The sequence below is a fragment of the Mauremys reevesii genome, linkage group 2 (assembly GCF_016161935.1).
Source record: "Mauremys reevesii isolate NIE-2019 linkage group 2, ASM1616193v1, whole genome shotgun sequence".
NCBI classification, from domain to species: domain Eukaryota; kingdom Metazoa; phylum Chordata; order Testudines; family Geoemydidae; genus Mauremys; species Mauremys reevesii.
In genome coordinates this window covers 65260776-65283913 of record NC_052624.1, presented here as the reverse complement: position 1 = coordinate 65283913, position 23138 = coordinate 65260776, and the positions used below count along the sequence as shown (strand labels likewise).

The 23138-nt window shown below is 48.3% G+C and overlaps 1 protein-coding gene across 4 annotated transcripts in view; it reads left to right on the top strand.

The window, feature by feature from the left end:
* Positions 1-13922: 13922 nt before the first annotated feature.
* The window catches only part of SCRN1 (secernin 1), a 57822-nt gene continuing 48606 nt past the window's right edge, over positions 13923-23138 (top strand). For all 4 annotated transcript variants that reach the window (XR_005595052.1, XR_005595051.1, XR_005595050.1 and 1 more), the window contains exon 1: positions 13923-14047. The gene's annotated coding sequence lies outside the window, so the exon portion shown is untranslated. The remainder of the gene's footprint in view (positions 14048-23138) is intronic.

Below are 23138 nucleotides of genomic sequence, written 5' to 3'. Positions count from 1 at the left end.
GTGGAACCTAACCCTAGCTCAGGTTACCCTTCCCATAGGAACCTAACCCTAGCTCCAAGTGGCCTACCAATAGGAACCCAACCCTAGCTCCAAGTGGCCTTCCCATAGGAACCCTAACCCTAGCTCCAAGTGGCCTACCCATAGGAACCCTAAGCCTAGCTCCAAGAGGCCTACCCATAGGAACCCTAACCCTAGCTCAGGTTACCGTTCCCATAGGAACCCTAACCCTAGCTCCAAGTGGCCTACCCATAGGAACCCTAACCCTAGCTCGGGTTACCCTTCCCATAGGAACCCTAACCCTAGCTCCAAGTGGCCTACCCATAGGAACCCTAAACCTAGCGCGGGATACCCTTCCCATAGGAACGCTAACCCTTGCTCCAAGTGGCCCACCCTTAGGAACCCAACACCCTAGCTCCAAGCGGCCTACCCATAGGTACCCTAACCTAGATCGGGTGCCCTTCCCATAGGAACCCTAAACCTAGGTTGGAAGCCCTACCCATAGGAACCCTAACCCTAGATCGGAAGCCGTGCCATAGCAACCTAACCCTAGCTCGGGTGCCCTACCCATAGGAACCTAACCCTAGCTCGGGTGCCCTACCCATAGGAACCCTAACCCTAGCTCCTAGATTGGGAAGCCGTGCCCATAGGAACCTAACCCTAGCTCGGGTGCCCTTCCCATAGGAACCTAACCCTAGCTCCAAGTGGCCTACCCATAGGAACCTAAACCTAGCTCGGGAAGCTCTACCCATAGGAACCCTAACTCTAGCTCGGAAGCCATACCCATAGGATCCCTAACCCTTGCTCCAAGTGGCCTACCCATAGGAACCTAACCCTAGCTCCAAGTGGCCTACCCATAGGAACCTAACCCTAGCTCAGGTTACCCTTCCCATAGGAACCCTAACCCTAGCTCCAAGTGGCCTACCCATAGGAACCTAACCTAGCTCAGGTTACCCTACCCATAGGAACCCTAACCCTAGCTCCAAGTGGCCTACCCATATGAAGCCTAACCCTAGCTCCAAGTGGCCTACCCATAGGAACCCTAACCTAGCTCGGGTTACCCTTCCCATAGGAACGCTAACCCTTGCTCCAAGTGGCCCACCCAGGAACCCAACACCCTAGCTCCAAGTGGCCTGCCATAGGTACCTAACCCTATCAGGTGGCCTTCCCATAGGAACCCTAAACCTAGGTTGGGAAGCCCTACCCATAGGAACCCTAACCCTAGCTCGGGGTGCCCTACCCATAGGAACCCTAACCCTAGGTCGGGAAGCCGTACCCATAGGAACCCTAACCCTAGATCGGGAAGCCGTACCCATAGGAAACCTAACCCTAGCTCGGGGTGCCCTTCCCATAGGAACCCTAACCATAGCTCCAAGTGGCCTACCAATAGGAACCCTAAACCTAGGTCGGGAAGCTCTACCCATAGGAACCCTAACTCTAGGACGGGAAGCAATACCCATAGGATCCCTAACCCTAGATCCAAGTGGCCTACCCACAGGAACCCTAACCCTAGCTCCAAGTGGCCTACCCATAGGAACCCTAACCCTAGCTCGGGTTACCCTTCCCATAGGAACCCTAACCCTAGCTCCAAGTGGCCTACCCATAGGAACCCAACACCCTAGCTCCAAGTGGCCTACCCATAGGAACCCTAACCCTAGATCGGGGTGCCCTTCCCATAGGAACCCTAAACCTAGGTTGGGAAGCCCTACCCATAGGAACCCTAACCCTAGCTCGGGTTACCCTTCCCATAGGAACCCTAACCCTAGCTCCAAGTGGCCTACCCATAGGAACCCTAACCCTAGCTCCAAGTGGCCTACCCATAGGAACCCTAACCCTAGCTCGGGTTACCCTTCCCATAGGAACGCTAACCCTTGCTCCAAGTGGCCCACCCTTAGGAACCCAACACCCTAGCTCCAAGTGGCCTACCCATAGGATCCCTAACCCTAGCTCCAAGTGGCCTACCCATAGGAACCCTAACCCTAGCTCCAAGTGGCCTACCCATAGGAACCCTAACCCTAGCTCCAAGTGGCCTACCCATAGGAACCCTAACCCTAGCTCGGGTTACCCTTCCCATAGGAACCCTAACCCTAGCTCCAAGTGGCCTACCCATAGGAACCCTAACCCTAGCTCGGGTTACCCTTCCCATAGGAACCCTAACCCTAGCTCCAAGTGGCCTACCCATAGGAACCCTAACCCTAGCTCCAAGTGGCCTACCCATAGGAACCCTAACCCTCGATCGGGGTGCCCTTCCCATAGGAACCCTAAATCTAGGTTGGGAAGCCCTACCCATAGAAACCCTAACCCTAGATCGAGAAGCCGTACCCATAGCAACCCTAACCCTAGCTCGGGGTGCCCTTCCCATAGGAACCCTAACCATAGCTCCAAGTGGCCTACCCATAGGAACCCTAAACCTAGGTAGGGAAGCTCTACCCATAGGAACCCTAACTCTAGGACGGGAAGCAATACCCATAGGATCCCTAACCCTAGATCCAAGTGGCCTACCCACAGGAACCCTAACCCTAGCTCCAAGTGGCCTACCCATAGGAACCCTAACCCTAGCTCGGGTTACCCTACCCATAGGAACCCTAACCCTAGCTCGGGTTACCCTTCCCATAGGAACCCTAACCCTAGGTTGGGAAGCCCTACCCATAGGAACAGTACCCTAGCTCGGGTTACCCTTGCCATAGGAACCCTAATCCTAGCTCCAAGAGGCCTACCCATAGGAACCCTAACCCTAGCTCCAAGTGGCCTACCCATAGGAACCCTAACCCTAGCTCGGGTTACCCTTCCCATAGGAACGCTAACCCTTGCTCCAAGTGGCCCACCCTTAGGAACCCAACACCCTAGCTCCAAGTGGCCTACCCATAGGTACCCTAACCCTAGATCGGGGTGCCCTTCCCATAGGAACCCTAAACCTAGGTTGGGAAGCCCTACCCATAGGAACCCTAAACCTAGATGTGGAAGCCATACCCATAGCAAACCTAACCCTAGCTCGGGGTGCCCTACCCATAGGAAACCTAACCCTAGCTCCAAGCCGTGCCCATAGGAACCCTAACCCTAGATCGGAAGCCGTGCCATAGGAACCTAACCCTAGCTCAAGTGCCCTTCCCATAGGAACCTAACCCTAGCTCCAAGTGGCCTACCCATAGGAACCCTAACCTAGCTCGGGTGCCCTTCCCATAGGAACCCTAAACCTAGGTTGGGAAGCCCTACCCATAGAAACCCTAACCCTAGCTCAGTTACCCTTCCCATAGGAACGCTAACACTAGTTCCAAGTGGCCTACCCATAGGAACCCTAACCCTAGCTCTAAGTGACCTACCCATAGGAACCCTAACCCTAGCTCGGGTTACCCTTCCCATAGGACCCCTAACCCTAGCTCCAAGTGGCCTACCCATAGGAACTCTAACCCTAGCTCGAAGTGGCCTACCCATAGGAACGCTAACCCTAGCTCGGGTTACCCTTCCCATAGGAACCCTAACCCTAGCTCCAAGTGGCCCACCCTTAGGAACCCAACACCATAGCTCAAAGTGGCCTACCCATAGGAACCCTAACCCTAGCTCCAAGTGGCCTACCCATAGGAACCCTAACCCTAGCTCCAAGTGGCCTACCCATAGGACCACTAACCCAAGCTAGGGATACCCTTCCCATAGGAACGCTAACCCTTGCTCCAAGTGGCCTACCCTTAGGAACCCAACACCCTAGCTCCAAATGGCCTACCCATAGGTACCCTAACCCTAGATCGGGGTTCCCTTCCCATAGGAACCCTAAACCTATGTTGGGAAGCCCTACCCATAGGAACCTAACCTAGCTCAGGTTAGCCTTCCCATAGGAACCATAACCTTAGCTTCAAGTGGCCTACCCATAGGAACCCTAACCCTAGCTCCAAGTGGCCTACCCATAGGATCCCCTCCCGTCGCTCGGGTTACCGTTCCCATAGGAACCCTAACCCTAGCTCCAAGTGGCCTACCCATAGGAACCCTAACCCTAGCTCCAAGTGGCCTACCCATAGGAACCCTAAACCTAGCTCCAAGTGGCCTACCCATAGGAACCCTAATCCTAGCTCGATGTGGCCTACCCATAGGAACCCTAACCCTAGCTCGGGTTACCCTACCCATAGGAACCCTAACCCTAGCTCCAAGTGGCCTACCACCAGGAACCTAACCTAGCTCGGGTTACCCTACCCATAGGATCCCTAACCCTAGCTACAAGTGGCCTACCCATAGGAACCCTAACCCTAGCTCCAAGTGGCCTACCCATAGGAACCCTAACCCTAGCTCGGGTTACCCTTCCCATAGGAACGCTAATCCTTGCTCCAAGTGGCCCACCCTTAGGAACCCAACACCCTAGCTCCAAGTGGCCTACCCATAGGTACCCTAACCCTAGATCGGGAAGCCGTACCCATAGCAACCCTAACCCTAGCTCGGGGTGCCCTACCCATAGGAACCCTAACCCTAGGTCGGGAAGCCGTACCCATAGCAACCCTAACCCTAGCTCGGGGTGCCCTTCCCATAGGAACCCTAACCCTAGCTCCAAGTGGCCTACCCATAGGAACCCTAAACCTAGGTCGGATTACCCTTCCCATAGGAACCCTAACTCTAGGACGGGAAGCCATACCCATAGGATCCCTAACCCTAGATCCAAGTGGCCTACCCATAGGAACCCTAACCCTAGCTCCAAGTGGCCTACCCATAGGAACCCTAACCCTAGCTTGGGTTACCCTTCCCATAGGAACCCTAACCCTAGCTCGGGTTACCCTTCCCATAGGAACCCTAACCCTAGCTCCAAGTGGCCTACCCATAGGAACCCTAACCCTAGCTCGGGTTACCCTTCCCATAGGAACCCTAACCCTAGCTCCAAGTGGCCTACCCATAGGAACCCTAACCCTAGCTCCAAGTGGCCTACCCATAGGAACCCTAAACTTAGCTCGGGTTACACTTCCCATAGGAACACTGACCCTTGCTCCAAGTGGCCCACCCTTAGGAACCCAACACCCTAGCTCCAAGTGGCCTACCCATAGGTACCCTAACCCTAGATCGGGGTGCCCTTCCCATAGGAACCCTAAACCTAGGTTGGGAAGCCCTACCCATAGGAACCCTAACCCTAGATCGGGAAGCCGTACCCATAGCAACCCTAACCCTAGCTCGGGGTGCCCTACCCATAGGAACCCTAACCCTAGCTCGGGGTGCCCTACCCATAGGAACCCTAACCCTAGGTCGGGAAGCCGTACCCATAGGAACCCTAACCCTAGCTCGGGTTACCCTTCCCATACGATCCCTAACACTAGATCCAAGTGGCCTACCCATAGGAAACCTAACCCTAGCTCCAAGTGGCCTACCCATAGGAACCCTAAACCTAGGTTGGGAAGCCCTACCCATAGGAACCCTAACCCTAGCTCGGGTTACCCTTCCCATAGGAACCCTAACCCTAGCTCCAAGTGGCCTACCCATAGGAACCCTAACCCTAGCTCCAAGTGGCCTACCCATAGGAACCCTAACCCTAGCTCGGGTTACCCTTCCCATAGGAACCCTAACCCTAGCTCCAAGTGGCCTACCCATAGGAACCCTAACCCTAGCTCCAAGTGGCCTACCCATACGAACCCTAACCCTAGCTCGGGTTACCCTTCCCATAGGAACCCTAACCCTAGCTCCAAGTGGCCTACCCATAGGAACCCTAACCCTAGCTCCAAGTGGCCTACCCATAGGAACCCTAACCCTAGCTCCAAGTGGCCTACCCATAGGAACGCTAACCCTTGCTCCAAGTGGCCAAACCATAGGAACCTAACCCTAGCTCTGGTTACCCTTCCCATAGGAACCCTAACCCTAGCTCCAAGTGGCCTACCCATAGGAACCCTAACCCTAGCTCGGGTTACCCTTCCCATAGGAACGCTAACCCTTGCTCCAAGTGGCCCACCCTTAGGAACCCAACACCCTAGCTCCAAGTGGCCTACCCATAGGTACCCTAACCCTAGATCGGGGTGCCCTTCCCATAGGAACCCTAAACCTAGGTTGGGAAGCCCTACCCATAGGAACCCTAACCCTAGCTCGGGTTACCCTTCCCATAGGAACCCTAACCCTAGCTCCAAGTGGCCTACCCATAGGAACCCTAACCCTAGCTCCAAGTGGCCTACCCATAGGTACCCTAACCCTAGATCGGGTTACCCTTCCCATAGGAACCCTAACACTAGGTCGGGGTGCCCTTCCCATAGGAACCCTAACCCTAGCTCCGAGTGGCGTACCCATAGGAACCCGAACCCTAGCTCCAGTGGCCTACCGATAGGAACCCTAACCCTAGCTCGGGGTGCCCTTCCCATAGGAACCCTAACACTTGCTCCAAGTGGCCTACCCATAGGAACCCTAACCCTAGCTCGGGTTACCCTTCCCATAGGAACCCTAACCCTAGCTTCAAGTGGCCTACTTGAATCCTTGAATCCTTGCTCCAAGTGGCCCACCCTTAGGAACCCTAACCCAAGCTCCAAGTGGCCTACCCATAGGAACCCTAACCCTAGCTCGGGTTACCCTACCCATAGTAATGCTAACCCTTGGTCCAAGTGGGCCACCCTTAGGAAACCAACACCCTAGCTCCAAGTGGCCTACCCATAGGTACCCTAACCCTAGATCGGGGTGCCCTTCCCATAAGAACCGTAAACCTAGGTTACAAAGCCCTACCCATACGAACCCTAACTCTAACTCGGGGTGCCCTTCCCATAGGAACCCTAACCCAAGCTACAAGTGGCCTACCCATAGGAACCCTAGGCCTAGGTCAGGAATCCCTACCCATAATAACTCTAACCCTAGCTTCAAGTGGCCTAACCACAGGAACCCTAACCCTAGCTCCAACTGGCCTACCCATAGGAACCCTAACCCTAGCTCGGGGTGCCGTACTCATAGAAACCCTAACCGTATGTCCAAGTGGCCTACCTATAGGAACACTAACCCTAGGTCGGGAAGCCCTAGCCATAGGAAACCTAACCCTAGCTCGGGGTTCCCTACCCATAGGAACCCTAACCCTAGAAACAAGTGGCCTACCCATAGGAACCCTAAGCCTAGGTCAGGAAGCCCTACCCACAGGAACCCTAACCCTAGCTCCAAATAGCCTACCCATAGGAACAGTAACCCTAGCTCTGGGTGCCCTACCCATAGGAACCCTTAGCCTTGCTCCAAGTGGCCTACCCATAGGAACCCCAACCCTAGCTCAGGGTACCCTTCCCATAGGAACCTTAGCCCTTTCTCCAAGTGGCCCACCCTTAGGAACCGAACACCCTAGCTCCAAGTGGCCTACCCATAGGTACCCTAACCCTAGATCGGGGTGCCCTTCCCATAGGAACCCTAAACCTACGTTGGGAAGCCCTACCTATAGGAATCCCAAGACTTGCTCCAAGTAGCCTACCCATAGGAACCCTAACCCTAGCTTGGGGTGCCCTTCCCATAGGAACCCTAACCCAAGCTACAAGTGGCCTACCCATAGGAACCCTAGCCCTAGGTCAGGAATCCCTACCCATAATAACTCTAACCCTAGCTTCAAGTTGCCTACCCACAGGAACCCTAACCCTAGCTCCAAGTGGCCTACCCATAGGAACCCTAACCCTAGCTCGGGGTACCCTACTCATAGTAACCCTAACCCTAGGTCCAAGTGGCCTACGTATAGGAACCCTAACCCTAGGTCGGGAAGCCCTACCCATAGGAACCCTAACCCTCGGTCGGGAAGCCGAACCCATAGGAACCCTTAGCCTTGCTCCAAGTGGCCTACCCATAGGAACCCCAACCCTCGCTCAGGGTACCCTTCCCATAGGAACCTTAGCCCTTGCTCCAAGTGGCCCACGCTTAGGAACCCGAACCCTAGCTCCAAGTGGCCTACCCGTAGGAACATTAACTATAGGTCTGGAACCCCTACCCATAGGAACCCTAACCCTTCCTCAAAGTGGCCTACCCATAGGAACCCTAACCCTAGCCCCAAGTGGCCTAGCCATAGGAACCCTAACCCTAGCTCCAAGTGGCCCACCCTTAGGAACCCAACACCCTAGCTCCAAGTGGCCTACCCATAGGGACCCTAAGCCTAGGTCGGGAAGCCCTACCCATGTTAACCCTAACCCTAGCTCCAAGTGGCCTACCCATAGGAACAGTAACCCTAGCCCTGGGTGCCCAACCCATAGGAACCCTAACCCTAGGTCGGGAAGCCCTACCCATAGGAACCCTAACCCTAGCTCTAAGTGGCCTGCCCATAGAAACCCTAACCCTAGCTCCAAGTGGTCTACCGATAGGAACCCTAAAGCTAGGTTGGGAAGCCCTACCCACAGGAACCCTAACCGTCGGTCGGGAAGCCGTACCCATAGGAACCCTAAGCCTTGCTGCAAGAGGCCTACCCATAGGAACCCCAAACCTAGCTCGGGGTACCCTTCCCATAGGAACCTTAAACCTTGCTCCAAGTGGCCCACCCTTAGGAACCCGAACCCTAGCTCCAAGTGGCCTACCCATAGGAACCCTAACCGTACCTCGGGGTGCCCTATCCATAGGAACCCTAAACGTACCTCGGGGTGCCCTACCCATAGGAACCCTATCCCTAGCTCTGGGTGTCCTTCCCATAGGAACCCTAACCCTAGCTCCAAGTGTCCTACCTTTAGGAACCCTAACTCTAGTGCGGGAAGCCCTACCCATAGAAACCCTAACCCTACCTCCATGTGCCCTAACCTTAGGAACCCTAACCCTAGGACTTGAAGCCCTACCCATAGGAACCCTAACCCTAGGGCGGGGTGCCCTACTCTTAGGAAGCCCAACCCTAGGGCGAGTAGCCCTACCCATAGGAACCCTAATCCTAGCTCCAAGTGCCCTCCCCATAGGAACGCTAACCCTAGCTCCAAGTGCCCTACCCATAGGAACCCGAACCCTAGGGTAGGAAGCCCTAACCCTAGCTCCAAGTGCCCTCCCCATAGGAACCCTAACCCTAGCTCCAAGTCCCCTACACATAGGAACCCTAACCCTAGGGCGCGGTGCCCTACCCTTAGGAACCCTAACCCTAGGGCTTGAAGCCCTAACCATAGGAACCCTTACCCTAGCTCAAAGTGCCCCACCATTAGAAACTCTAACCTTAGGGCGGGACGCCCTACCCATATGAACCCTAACCCTAGCATCAAGTGCCCTACCCATAGGAACCCTAACCCTAGGGTGGGAAGCCCTACCCATAGGAACCCTAACCCTAGTTACAAGTGCCCTACCCATAGGAACCCTAAACCTAGGGCAGGGTGCCCTACTCTTAGGAAGCCTAACCCTAGGGCGAGAAGCCCTACCCATAGGAACCCTTACCCTAGCTCAAAGTGCCCCACCATTAGGAACTCTAACCTTAGGGCGGGACGCCCTACCCATACGAATCCTAACCCTAGCATCAAGTGCCCTACCCATAGGAACCCTAACCCTAGGGTGGGAAGCCCTACCCATAGGAACCCTAACCCTAGCTCCAAGTGCCCTCCCCATAGGAACGCTAACCCTAGCTCCAAGTGCCCTACCGATAGGAACCCGAACCCTAGGGTAGGAAGCCCTAACCCTAGCTTCGAGTGCCCTCCCCATAGGAACCCTAACCCTAGCTCCAAGTCCCCTACACATAGGAACCCTAACCCTAGGGCGCAGTGCCCTACCCTTAGGAACCCTAACCCTAGGGCTTGAAGCCCTAACCATAGGAACCCTTACCCTAGCTCAAAGTGCCCCACCATTAGGAACTCTAACCTTAGGGTGGGACACCCTACCCATATGAACCCTAACCCTAGCATCAAGTGCCCTACCCATAGGAACCCTAACCCTAGGGTGGGAAGCCCTACCCATAGGAACCCTAACCCTAGTTACAAGTGCCCTACCCATAGGAACCCTAAACCTAGGGCAGGGTGCCCTACTCTTAGGAACCCTAACCCTAGTTACAAGTGCCCTACCCATAGGAACCCTAAACCTAGGGCGGGGTGCCCTACTCTTAGGAAGCCTAACCCTAGGGCGAGAAGCCCTACCCATAGGAACCCTAACCCTAGCTCCAAGTGCTCTATCCTTAGTAACTCTAATCATAGGGCGGGAAGCCCTACCCATAGGAACCCTAACCCTAGCTCCAAATGCCCTACCCATAGGAACCCGAATGCTAGGGTAGGAAGCCCTAACCCTAGCTCCAAGTGCCCTCCCCATAGGAACCCTAACCCTAGGTCGAAGTGCCATATCCATAGGAACCCTAACCCTAGCTCAAAGTGCCCAACCCTTAGGAACCCTAATCCTAGGGTGGGAAGCCCGATCCATATGACCCCTAACCCTAGCTCCAAGTGTCGTACCCTTAGGAACCCTAACCCGAGGGCGGGAAGCCCTACGCATAGGAACCCTAACCCTAGCTCCAAGTGCCCTACCCATAGGAACCCAAATGCTAGGGCGGGGCGCCCTACCCATAGGAACCCAAATTGAAAGATTGCACTTGCCAGCCTTTATGTATGAGCCCATATTGGGGTGGGAAATGTAACCACAACTTTCTGATCCAACTCACAAGATAACATCAAAAAGAAATACAGGTGACTCTCCTCTTTTTGTCTTCAGTCATACAAGATCAATTGAGTTTATTAATCTGTGGCATGACTGTCATCCTATAGATATGTAGGGTGGACTTTTCAAAGGTACTCAGTGTTACCCTACGGCTGTTGAGCACTTTTGGAAATTCTACGCCATACTGCAGTATAAACTGAATTCTTACAGCTTACAGAACAGAATTAGTGGTAGAGATTTATTGTTACAACTTGTAGCTGTCAGTTAAAGCCACCAAACTGTTTGTGGCATAGACATCCCAGGTCATCAGCTTTCTACTTTGAATCAGTATTCCACTAGAGAGCAGATCAGGGCTGAGGGAATGGTTTGACTAAATAAAAACAAAATGGGGTCCAGTAGCTATACACGCATTTAGAAAAAAATATATATTGGTGGATTTTTCAGTTTAAAAAAAAAAGCCAAATCCCAGAAGCCTTAGCAAAACCTTTACATCTTTTCTCACCCTTCTAGTTTCATGAACACAATTTCAATCCTGAGGAATCCGAACTGTTGGTATACATGAGGAAGTGGACATTGAAAATCTGCATAGGATTCTTCTGTATTTAAGAACTGTAAATTTTGTTTCAGTCTATACTGGTGTATTCAGCAGCAGTTCTGAAGAGTATTCACCAATATATTTCCTCTTTTTACAAATGGTGAGTTAGATCCTCAGCATGTAGAAATTGGCATAGTTGCATTGCTTTCCCTCAGTCCTGTTCTGCATTCCCGTGCAATACTGAAGTCAACAGAACTGTGCTTATTTACACCAGCTCAAGATCCTGCTTATTGCATCTGCCTGATTTGGATCTTCACACATGAACATACACACCCATAAAATCAAGACTGCATTGAAAAATGTGGACAATGCACCATAGCTAACATTCTAACATTTGAAATAGGAAACAGTATTTATGTATTCCCATAAATTTTCAAGTTCATGTTAGTTTCTAGACAAACTTGGCTTTTATAAGTGAAAGGAATGTGAGCCCTTATCAAACCGCTTGGCCTGTTTTTATTTGCTGTGTAGTCTGCAAGATGGTTTCTGCTGTATTTTGTTGTCATTTTGAATGTTTTACTCATTAGCAAGTTGCATAAACCAAATAGCCAATATCCTACATACTTTAGCACCTAAGCCACCATGCTTTTTTCCCTCATAATTTAAAAACTAACCTCATCTTATGACCAACTTAGAGAATTAAGAGGGATGAGAAGAATTGTTTCTCATATCTGCAATATTTTCACAATTTGGCAAGCTGTATTATGGCTTTTTGTTTTGCTTTCCTCTTGGACCCATCAGATAATCAGTGGGTCACAGCTTCAGAGAGCTACATTAAGTATGCACCTTAGATCTTTTTGGGTGTCATTTCAAACATTGGACTAACCTGATCATTCCTTATACACTAACACTCTTTTATTTTTCTTCATGGATTTGTGCAAAGCAGGAGATACCTAATCCCTCAGACTGCACACATAGCCACCCTCTCTGACTTACTCTGGTTGATAATGAATCAAATAAATCAGTGCTATATATTTTATGTATTTATTTTGCAGTAGGTCTACTAAATACACTTTGACCTTCAATTACTGTTGCTTGTAGATTTTACCCACAGAAGAACTGCCCTAAATGCCAAAGGCATAATGGGTACTAGCTAACACGGGGACTGCTCTGATTCAAAGGAGGGTAAGAGAGGGGTACGAATACGGAGACAGCTGGTTGTTGCCATATCTGTCTTTTGCCCTTTTCCTTTCATGGATGAAAGGTCTTTTGTGCCTTTCAATTTCCCCTCTCTAAATACAGGTATCCTTTCTCATCTTCCTCTTTCTTTCACCTCTCATCTCTTACAAGTGAAACTAAAAAATGTTTTTGTACGTCCATACATTTTACTGTCTTTTAATAAAGACAGATAAACAGATCATCTGTACAGTGTTAACTTTATAATAATGTACAGAGCACTTTTCATCTGAAGATCTCAAAAAGCCTTAATATCCCCATAAAATTCCCCACAGATTATCTATGAAGTAACTGAATTACAGAGAGGTTACATGACTTGCCCAAAGGCAAAGAGCCAGCTTGTGACAAACTTTGGAACAGATGCTAGTTCTCATAACTCCAGGTACCTTGTTCCAACCACTCAACCGTGCTGCTTTACACAGCTCTAGCAACAGATGTCAATAGAAAAGAACCATTAAAGATTTATATATGTTCTATATCTTATACCTGGAGGGAATTTAACAACAAAGTAAACAGTTATGAAGCTCATATCCAGGCACAATTACCTGGTTTGCCAATGTGGCTCAACTCTGTTCTGGAAGAACCACCTCTCTGTGTGAGCGAATAATTCAGTAAAAATCCCCACTTAGTCCTTATCTTTGCTGCTGAGACTGCCAATAAGGGCGCAAATTGTGAGGGCATTTCCTGTGATGTGGACATTTGCTCACTTGGAACCAGCCTGAGAATTGCAAATTCATTTCACGCAGACCATAAGGGTGGATAACAGCAATTCATGGAAGCAGTGTCCAAAGCTGCCCTTACCTCACAAAAATTCCTTAAATCATCCAGATTTTAACTTCTTTCTGTGGACTGGGTGCTGGGAGAAAGTTAATTATAGAGTGCACAGTTCCAGAAATAACATATATTGTTTTTCTTTCAGATTTTTCTTTTGACACAAGAGTCAATAAACTGATTGTTTCCCTATTGTCAGACTAGTCCTTTGATGTTTCCTATCCCCTATGCTGCTCCTCCAACTCCACCAGTCCCTTCGGATCTTCTCCCATCCCTGCTTGTCCCTGCTCTTCCTCTGAAGACTCTGGCCTTTGATGCTCTCTGTTCATCCTAACCCTCCAGTCCTGACCTCCACCTTTCCTTTGCCCTTCCCTTCTAGGTTTTGCATCGCTCTTTCTAGGCAGGAGGTGGCTGGATGGGACTGAGGCGGGCTCATGGCTGTGCAGAGCGAGGGTCCTGGCCGCAGATGTGGGAGACGCCTAGCGGCCTCCTGCATGTGTCTGCCCCCTAGGACAGCAGACATCCTCGGCTGGTCCTGGGAGTGTGGACGGCTCTTAGTTGGGCCAACCGTTCAAAACGTGGCTGGCCCAATTTTCATGTCCCGTGACCGGCGTGTGAACCAAGCGGCCCCAGGCCGGGGAGGGGAACTGGGTGCACGCGGAGCGCCTGTCATTTGCCCCCTGGCCCGACGCAATGCAAGAGACCTGCATGGGGCACGGCCTGGCGTGGGCACCCCCCGAGCGCGGGGCTCCCTGCGCCTAGACCCAGCCCGGCCCCGGCCCTCCGCCAGCCGCCTCGCGCGGCTCCTGCAGCAGCAGCGAGCCCCGCCGAGCCCCGCCTCCCGCCTGCCCCCGCCCCCGGAGCTGGCTGCTGAGAGGCTGCTCCCGTGAGCCGCAGCCCGGCTGTTACCTGGAGAAGCCGCCGCCGCCGCCGCCGCCCTCGCGGCTTCTATCGCAGCACAAGCCCGGGGCAGCTGGAGAGGAGCCCGGGAGCAGCCCGAGCGCCTGGCAGGTGAGATGCGCGGCCTCCCTCGCCTCTGCCTGGGGGAGCCGGGGAGGGGCTGGCGCCAGCTGTGCCTGCAGACGCCTCCTTTGAGCCGGTTTGGGGCTCCCGCCGCTGGGCGCCCGGCTCCTGCCGCTGCTCTCCGGGCATGCAGCAGGGACCCACCGCTATGGGGAGCGGGGCGCGCGGAGCCAGCCCTGGCCCTCGGCTTATTGCTGTCTTCAGCGGGGGCGCAGCTGGAGAGCGCCCATCTTCCGAGCCACAGCGCTGGCTTTCAAGCTTTGTTCAGTTGCAAACGCCTAGACCATTTCAGACCCGCTTTGGAAAGCGTTGCCATAGTTTGCGCCCCCTCCCTCGCCCCGCGGTCTGCGAAGGGCAGGTGGATGTGGACGCAGCTCCAGAGCTGCGGAGTTAGCCTGCCTACCCGGTGCGTCGCTATGGGGCCAGGCAGATAACCGTAGCTTATCATGTGTGTCACTATAGCTCTGAAGTATAAAGAGTACGGTATGGGGATAGCCTTACCCATGCACCAGATGTGTCCAGAGATGTTTGGCCCTATGGTTATAGCCTCTCGAATTCCTGAATAGTTGTTTGTCTGCTGAGTGGCTCGGTCTGTATGAAATTTTCCATTCACCTGCTTCCATAGTGTTAGAACAATCGTGTCTGCCTTACCCATTGTGACTCCTTAATATGACCACAAGCTCCAAATATTTCAGCCACCAGGGTTAAGACCTGATGTCAATATACAGTGCAGCATAATATGGCTACCTCTTCTATCTATATTCTGTTCCTCATTCTGTCTCCTTTAACCCTGCTCTACAGAAGTGATTTTAATTGTGTTAGAACACATTATGCCAGGGAGTCCCACACTAATGCGCCGTGAAGTGATTGATGTGTGTTTTGTTCAGATTACAGAGAACAAGTGGGGCATTTTATTCTGGTTTGTTAGGTGATGTTTGCAGTTTTTAAATATCAGTGTATTTACTTAAGTACAGTAGCATTCTGAAGAAGTGTGTTGTACAGCTGCAATGCATGCAGCTTTTGTGGATTACTTATTGTGACGCTAATGCAATTTTTTTCCTAAATAGTTATTGGATTTTTTTTTTAACCACAAAGCCCAAGATCGAATAGTTATTTGCTTTTTGATGTTTGTTCTTGCTATGCAGAATCTTAAGAGTAAGGATGGGAGGTAAAGGTCTCAAATGACATTGAATGTTGAGGCTGACATCAGTAAGTGTTGTCCTTGTCCCTAGTATGAAAAAGGAATCTTTGATCATTCTTTTAAAAAAAAAATTAAAAAAGTGGTTAGAAAAGGTTTAAGATACTCTCTTTTTTTTTTAAAAAAAATGGAGCTTTACAGTCACCTTGAAATCCTGGAAACCCTTCATATATGCTTAATTTTGCTTGTAGGAGTAGTCCAGTGAGTAAAGTTACTTACATGTGCAAGTATTTACTGAATTGGACCTATAATCTATAATGTATTGAGTTGGGTACTGTACTTATAGTTATAAAATGGACTTTACACCAATATTTATATCCAAAATTCAGAAGGATAACATGTTTTAGCAACAGCTCAAGAGGAAGACAACTAAGGCTACGTCTACACTACCCGCCGTATCGGCGGGTAGCGATCGATTTTTCAGGGATCGATATATCGCGTCTCATCTAGACGCGATATAGCCTAAGGCAACATATTAAGGCCCCAATCTTCAAAACATGAAAAGATATAACTTTTATTCGCATGAACAGTCACACCAAAATTAATAAGACTACTCATTTGAGTAAAGCCATGCTGCCATATGGGGCCTTAGATTTGATAAGAGAGAAGCAATTGTGTTGTAACAGACGCAAATAGGAAAACGTATACATCTCTTCATACTGTGATGTGAACTAACTTAAATTAATATAATACCAACAACTATAATAACCTTATTAATCTTTTGTTAGAAATTTATGGGAATAGGGTTAACTAACTGCTGACAGCCATCAAGGCACATGCTGTGGATAATTATTGCTTTATTTCCTCTTAATTCTAATTTTAAAACATATCTAAACAACAAACTGCTGCACTCAAAAACAAAACAAACCTCAACAAAACCAAGTATTTGAAGGGGCTTGAGCTTTCTCCCATTGAAAACAAGACACTCATTGATTTCAGAGCATCCAAGCCTGGAGAGAGCTTAATTCAGTCACATGTAACACTGCTAACGTAGATAAAATCTGTCAAGCAGTTAAGGTCCCAAAGCCACCTTTTACAATCTGAAAATAAACAAGTTACAAAATGTCTGATAAGTAAGCAAATCCATTTACAGTTTATGAGCTTGTTTTATATTTTCAGAAATTTTGGAGGACAATATATTTTTACTGCTAAAACAAGGCATGACTATTTTTTTAATATTTACTTTAACTCTCTGAAAAGAGCTGGTGAACCTAGCTACCCAGAAAAAACTTAACTGCATACAGTTGATACAGAATTAATACACTCACTTATATTTTGTAAACTTTCAATATTGACTTGTTTCTTGTAGACACAGTTCTATTTAATGTGGCCTCAAAGGCCAGATTTTTATCTCGGGGTGCTCTGATGCTCCTTAAATCTCTGTAAATACAGTAGAACTTTGGGAACATACACATTCTCAATTAGCATCAAAAATTGCTGCCTATTCCTGTTTCTCTGATGCCATTTAAACAGCAGAGTTCTGCAGTGATGTGTTTTTGTTTAGTAATTATTTTTACAAGCCATACTAGGTACACTTACTATGCTCAGTTATGGTACTATCAACACAAACTGAACTATATCTTTTAAAGTAAGTGAACAAAATACTTTTGATGCATTCTCTGCCTTTTTTGTTCACCTACTCACAGTCATGCAATTTTCAGTAATGTGAAATGACCTGGTCAGTGAGAATTAGCAAGGTATGCATGTAGGGTGAAATTCTTTCTTCTGGGGGAATACTGCAACAAAAAATTAAAAATTCTGTGCACAGTATTTTCAAATTCTGCATATTTTATTTGTCAAAGTAACACATTCTAATCACACTAGTTTCAATTATTTTTGGTCATTTATTTCAAAATACGTGTCAGCAAGTATTTCTGTAACAATATGGACAACAAAAACGATTCAGGAAATGGTTTTTGACCAATAGATTCCTTACTAGGCATATTAATATAGAACTGAGTAATAATTCATTTAAACTACAATACAGAACTGTATTTCCCACTCCCCTCAAAAGCAATGCAAAGGCTTGGGGGAGTCAGGGGTAATGAAGGACTGAGGAAGAGGGAAGTAATTGCTAGGAGGGAGCTTGGGTGTGAACTTTGAGGGTTGTTGGGTATGAGTGGGAAAAGTATGGAACAGGGTTTTTTGGGAGGTGGGAAGGGATTGTTAGGGAGCTTCCCCCATGCAGACATTGCCTCTCCTTCAGTCTGGCACATCTGTCCCTGTCCCCATGTGTCCTTGTAGCCCTGTCCACGTGTCCCTTCACCCCCCACTCAACACACCCACTCCCCCATCCCCATGTGACCCTGCACCTCCTCCCCCTGTCTCAATGTGTCTCTGTGCCCCCACTCAGCCACCCTCATCCGTATGTGGCCCTGCACTTTCACTGCCATTTAGCTCCTGACCCAGTCTGTCCTCTCCCCCTAGCCCTTATGAGCCCCTATCTGACCCCCCAGCCCTACACTGTCTTTCTCCCCATAGACCCTGTCTCCTGACCTGGCCCAATGGGCGCTGTGAAGAAGGCAGGCTCTCTCTTCCCTAGCTGGCCAGGAGCTGCTGCTCTGTTCTATCTGGTGGGCAAAGGCAGAACTGCAGCAACTTTCCAGCAGAAGCTTTTTTCTGCCCCCAAACTTAAAAATATGCATGGCTCATTAATTATGCATGCACAGTGGTGCGGAATACCCCCAAGAGTAAATTCTCCTCCTGTGTAATGGGTCAACACATCCTTTAAGTCAGCGGTTTTCAAACCTTTTGAGCTGAGCCCCCTGTTTGAGTTATAAGTTTTGGCTGTGCCTCCTCTCCCTCCCCCAGACAAAAATAGGCACATGCAAACAGGGGTGCTGGAACAATTTGTATAGTGGGGGTACTACGAGCCATTGAACCAAACTGTAAACCCTGTACATGATGGAAACCACTTCAAGCTAGGGGGTGTGGCAGCATCCCTAGTTCCAGAACCTATGCATGCAAAAGTATGCTTGATAACCTATTCATAAACCCAACAGAGAACACAACACAACATTAATTAAATTACCTACACCTGTAAGTTTCAAACACATAGATGCTGGTGTCAATATACAGTGCAGCATAATATGGCTACCTCCTCTATCTATACTCTGTTCCTCATTCTGTCTCCTTTAACCCTGCTCTACAGAAGTGATTTAAATTGTGTATTCTGTCTGAATATGCAGCATGTAATACATACCATGCCTCAAGTCCTGTGCTTTGTCCACAAGGCCACTCTCCTCTTAGCCATTTTATGCACAAATAAGATTTCTTTTACTGCAGATCCCCCACCCCAGTATAGTCACAGCATAATGAGAGCCCTGCAAATCCATGGATATCTGCTTAATATCCACGGATAGTCAATCAGATGCGGATAGTCAATCACATGTGGCACCTGTCCCACGGCATGTGGCCCAGGCAGCATGGGGGATGCAGCGCACTCGGGGCCGGAAGCCAGCAGCCAGTGGCTGGGGCTGGGCAGCAGGCTGGAGTCAGGGCTGTCCAGCACCTGCTTGCCATGCTGCTTCTTGTCCAGCAGTTTGGGCCCCTCAGGCAGTGCCAGTGTTCTGACCATGGCCTGGCCCGGCAGCACTGGCCGTGCTCCTGGCCCGCTGGCTCCTGGGCAGCAGGGCCCACCCCCAGCGATTGGTGCGGGCGGGGCCCTGGGGCCCCACCCCTCCGCCCTGCCGTGATGCAGTAGTGCTGCTGCCATCACTCGTGAGCTTCCAGGAGCAGCATGTGATGTGATGCCCCTTCCCTCCAGCCCCTGTGCTGCCCCTTCACCTCAAGACCCCGCCCCTGCACTGCCCCTTAGCTCCAGTCTCTGCCCTTGCGCCGCCTCTTCCCTGCAAGATCCTCCCTGCTCACTCATCTCTGTCCTCTTCCCCCCTTGTGAAACAGCTTGCTACTACAGTTGCGGATACATGTAAAATACGGCTAGCGGATCGCAGGTCGGATGCATGTTGATTCTGGCAGACGCGGATCCGCATTTTTGTATCCGCACAGGGCTCTAAGCATAACATTGCATATTTTTTCAATTTTTAAAACCTTCCAGTGCCTCAAGTTGTGAACCATTATCTCTTTGTGACTTGCATATCGGATTCTCTTCTTTGTTCCAGCCCTGCTGCTGAATGAATCTTGCTTTTATTAGGTGTATTTTGGGTCATCAGTTTCCTCTTCTGCAGGATGTGATGGTCATGTATCTTTAATAATTTGTACATACAAGTACTGTCAAGACACTGCCAGACTTGTAAAAGAGATTGGCATCTTAGATTACGTAAAATATACACACTAATGTTAAAGATATGTAAATAGATTTCTACTCTAGGTATATGTAAAATGTTATTTGAATTATTACAAAGTCCACAATTAACTTCCCTACCTCAACAAAGCTGAACCGGTTTTCTCTCCACCAGCACAGAAATGCCCAAGACAACATGTGGTGCACCTTGAATGTCAGCCTACTTAGGCTTTCCTGTCAGGGAAGAAGCAAATTCCAATGCTGAGGACCTTCACTGGGGAAGAAAAAAAAACAAAAAAACCCCAAACCCTGTCTCCAGTTTCCTCCCACTGAAGACTATTAACAGACAACATAGGTGATCTCAGCTGTGATCTGTAAGGCGGCCAGTAACAAACCTTTTCTAGTTAGAGAAGTTGTAGCACAGCATACTGTTGGTGCTATATAAATAGCCATTGGTGTAAACAATTTCTGATGGTTGAAGTGTGTACTTCTTTAAGTTCTGTAATATCTCTGGCCCAAGCAGAGGCTATTTTTTTTCTTGTTCTCAAGGCAAGATTTGGAGGGTCTTATTTATTAAACTTGGCTGGCTGTTATAGGATGATTGGGGAGGGGGATCCAAAACTTCATTTCATCCCATTCCTTTAAGACTTTTGTTTTGTCTTAGGATGGGAGGCACTGAAGGATTTTATGTATTGGTGAATGACTTGAGTATTGCTCTTAGCAAGCATTAAAGATGTAAATGTAGAGTTCTTTAAAGATTAAAAAACCCTTTTGCAGGGCACTTTAATGGAAATAAAAACAGTGATTAACACCAGGGAAATCAAGGACCAAAGAGTCCAATAGTGGATTATGTAGGATGGAATAATGAGCAAGTGTGTGTAAACCAACTATGTGCTCCTTCACTAGACCTTTAGGCAGTGCTAAAACAAACTGAGTCAAGTTATGTTAATAAACCCTAAGTCAGTGAAGACAGGGACAATCTGTCATGTTATTGTTAACCACAATCAGCTGACACAATATAAACTTAGTTTCCGTAGGGTTTTACCAATGACAAGCTAACATGTACACACACAACTTGTCTACACTGACTGCCAAGTCGTAACTCCCATGTTAAAATTCCTCCTCCTCTATGTCATGTTCTACTACTACCTAACTTTCTAGTAAAGATGAGCCCATATGATCTCAGCTAAGACAAACCAAGGGAAATTGTTTGAAAATCCATCATACTGATTGTTTTGGTGTTACTTTGAGAGATGTTGGAGGATGTCCGTGAAGAGATTGTGTAGCTGTAGGAAATGCAGAGACCACTTTGGGATTTCATGTTAGGCTTTGTGGGGGAACACCTTGATGTATTGTAACATTTTGTATTTTTAAAAATATTTGATAAAGAAACAATCCAACCAAACTATAATACTTCTCCATTATGATGAATCAGAACACAGTTGGTGCAGAACCACCAGTTATTTTTAATATTTCCTTGTAGCACAGCAGTGCTCTGTTACACTCCTTAAAGAAATAGGTCTATAGACAGAAATAGCTTGTGTGGAGATTATGAATTTTGAGTTTCCACTGTTCAGGAAATGGTAAATAAATCTACTGGCCAGATACCTGCTTTGTATATCAAAATCACTTAACCCTAAAACCCTAGCCAACCTGCCTTTTTCATATTAAATCTAAAGATCTTTTAATATATGACACTATGGGGAGAATTTTTTGGTTTCACTGAGATAAAGCTGCAGGGCGCTTTGTCAAGACACAATTAAAACAGTGCAAAGACTGAGCATTCAGTTCAGTAAACGCTAGTTAAATGTCAAGACAGACTTTTATTCTGACCCAGCTTTCCCACACTTGTCTAGTTTTTCTGTAGACTGTTTCCTAGTTACTGAAATGCTGCATTTTCACTGTAAGACTGTTGTTTTTGCAATCTGAAGACAAAGGACCAGTCGTAGGCAAAAAAACACTTGCATGCAATCTTACTTTCCTAGAAATAAGAGTCAGATTGGCTAAACAGGAAGGCATTGCAAAGTATTAATATCTAAGTATTTGTAATTCTAATACACTAGATAAATATTTCCAAGTAAAATTGAGGAACAACCCCTATAAAAGCATCCACTATCAAGACCTGTGTTCACATAGATTATAACTTTGTGAAACTTGTAATGGAAATTTCTTTGCTTGGTGTCTACATTCTTTAAAATAGCTTGAGTAAAAACGGTTCAGTGATGCTTGAAATTGGAGAGGCTGAAAATACACTTTTTCCATTTGAATTTTTTTGTTTTTGAATAGTGAAAATGGCTGACCTTTGAGATCTGAAGTTAGGTATGGAAGTAATTCTTGCAGAGAAGCAATCTGTGGCCTTATTCTGGACAAAATTGACTGTGACTTGATCAAGTTAAGGGCATTTGGAAATCATGTCCTTAGTACACATGGTTGACTTTTTTGGGGACGCTAAACCAAGACCATACATGTAAGCATTATAAAAACATAGCTTATTTAGCTTGTAGTTCCTGAACTGGCTCCAAATCATCCTGGTCAAATTTCCAGATGTCTTGGAGGAAGTCGTCATGCTCTAAGTGATCCACCTATCTATTACTTTGGCCTTCCGTTAGCAAAATAGTGTCTCATTGTCTCTAATGCAGACCTCTGTGAGGTAGAGAAGTATTCTTTTCATTTTAGAGACTGGAGAATGGAGGCACAGAGATATAGGCCCTGGCTACACTAGAAGGGATTTGCCAGATAACTGTTCTGGCAAGCCATGTCGGGGAGATGCAGCTTATACCACCAAAAGTTTCCAGTTCCCAAATGAAATAAGCTGTAAGAGCAAGAGCACTGTTTTGCTGGTATAATTGTGTCTATACTACTTAGACTTTTCCTGGCATATCTATGTCTTTTAGGGGTGTGATTAATTTATTTTTTCTCTCCACACTGCAAACAGACATAGCCATTACAGCAAAATTTAAGTGTAGACCAGGCCCAAGGGACTTGCCCAAGGCCATACAGGAAGCCTGAGCAGAGCAGGGAGTTGAACATGGGCCTCCCAAGTACCAGGCCAGAGCCCCAAACCTTGGACCATCTTTCCTGCTGTGGCTGCTTTTCCTTATATAAGAGCCCTGTTGGCCTAGGACATGAGTTCACACTATGGAAAAGTTTGAGGACTACTTCTTGAAATGCTCATGGACTACCTCCTCTGAAAACACCATCCCACATCACTTCATTCCTGTAGCAACTCCAGCACAAAGTGAATACCTACTTTTAAAAAAGTGTTTCTTTCCCAAGAACTAAGCCCTCCCCCCTCATTTCCTCCATTTCATTTCCCTTTTTCCTCTGGCCTTGGACCTTGTCTCTGCTGCCTCCTCTTCTGAAATCTTTGAAGAACAGAATTTAATCTTAAAATTAAATTGGAGATACACAATAAAAATTGCCTCAACTAGTTTTGAGAGTGTCTAGTGCATTCTGAAAAACCCTTCCTTTATCACTGGGTCAATAAACTTTGTTTACACCAACTTAAATTTTTATATCAAAGACTTAAAATAATGGCACACTTACCACATTTTATGATCATCTAGTTATAAGAGCCATTACTTACACCTTAGTCAGAGGAAAACGTGGTATTGGTTAGTTGTTTGAGCAAACGGCTC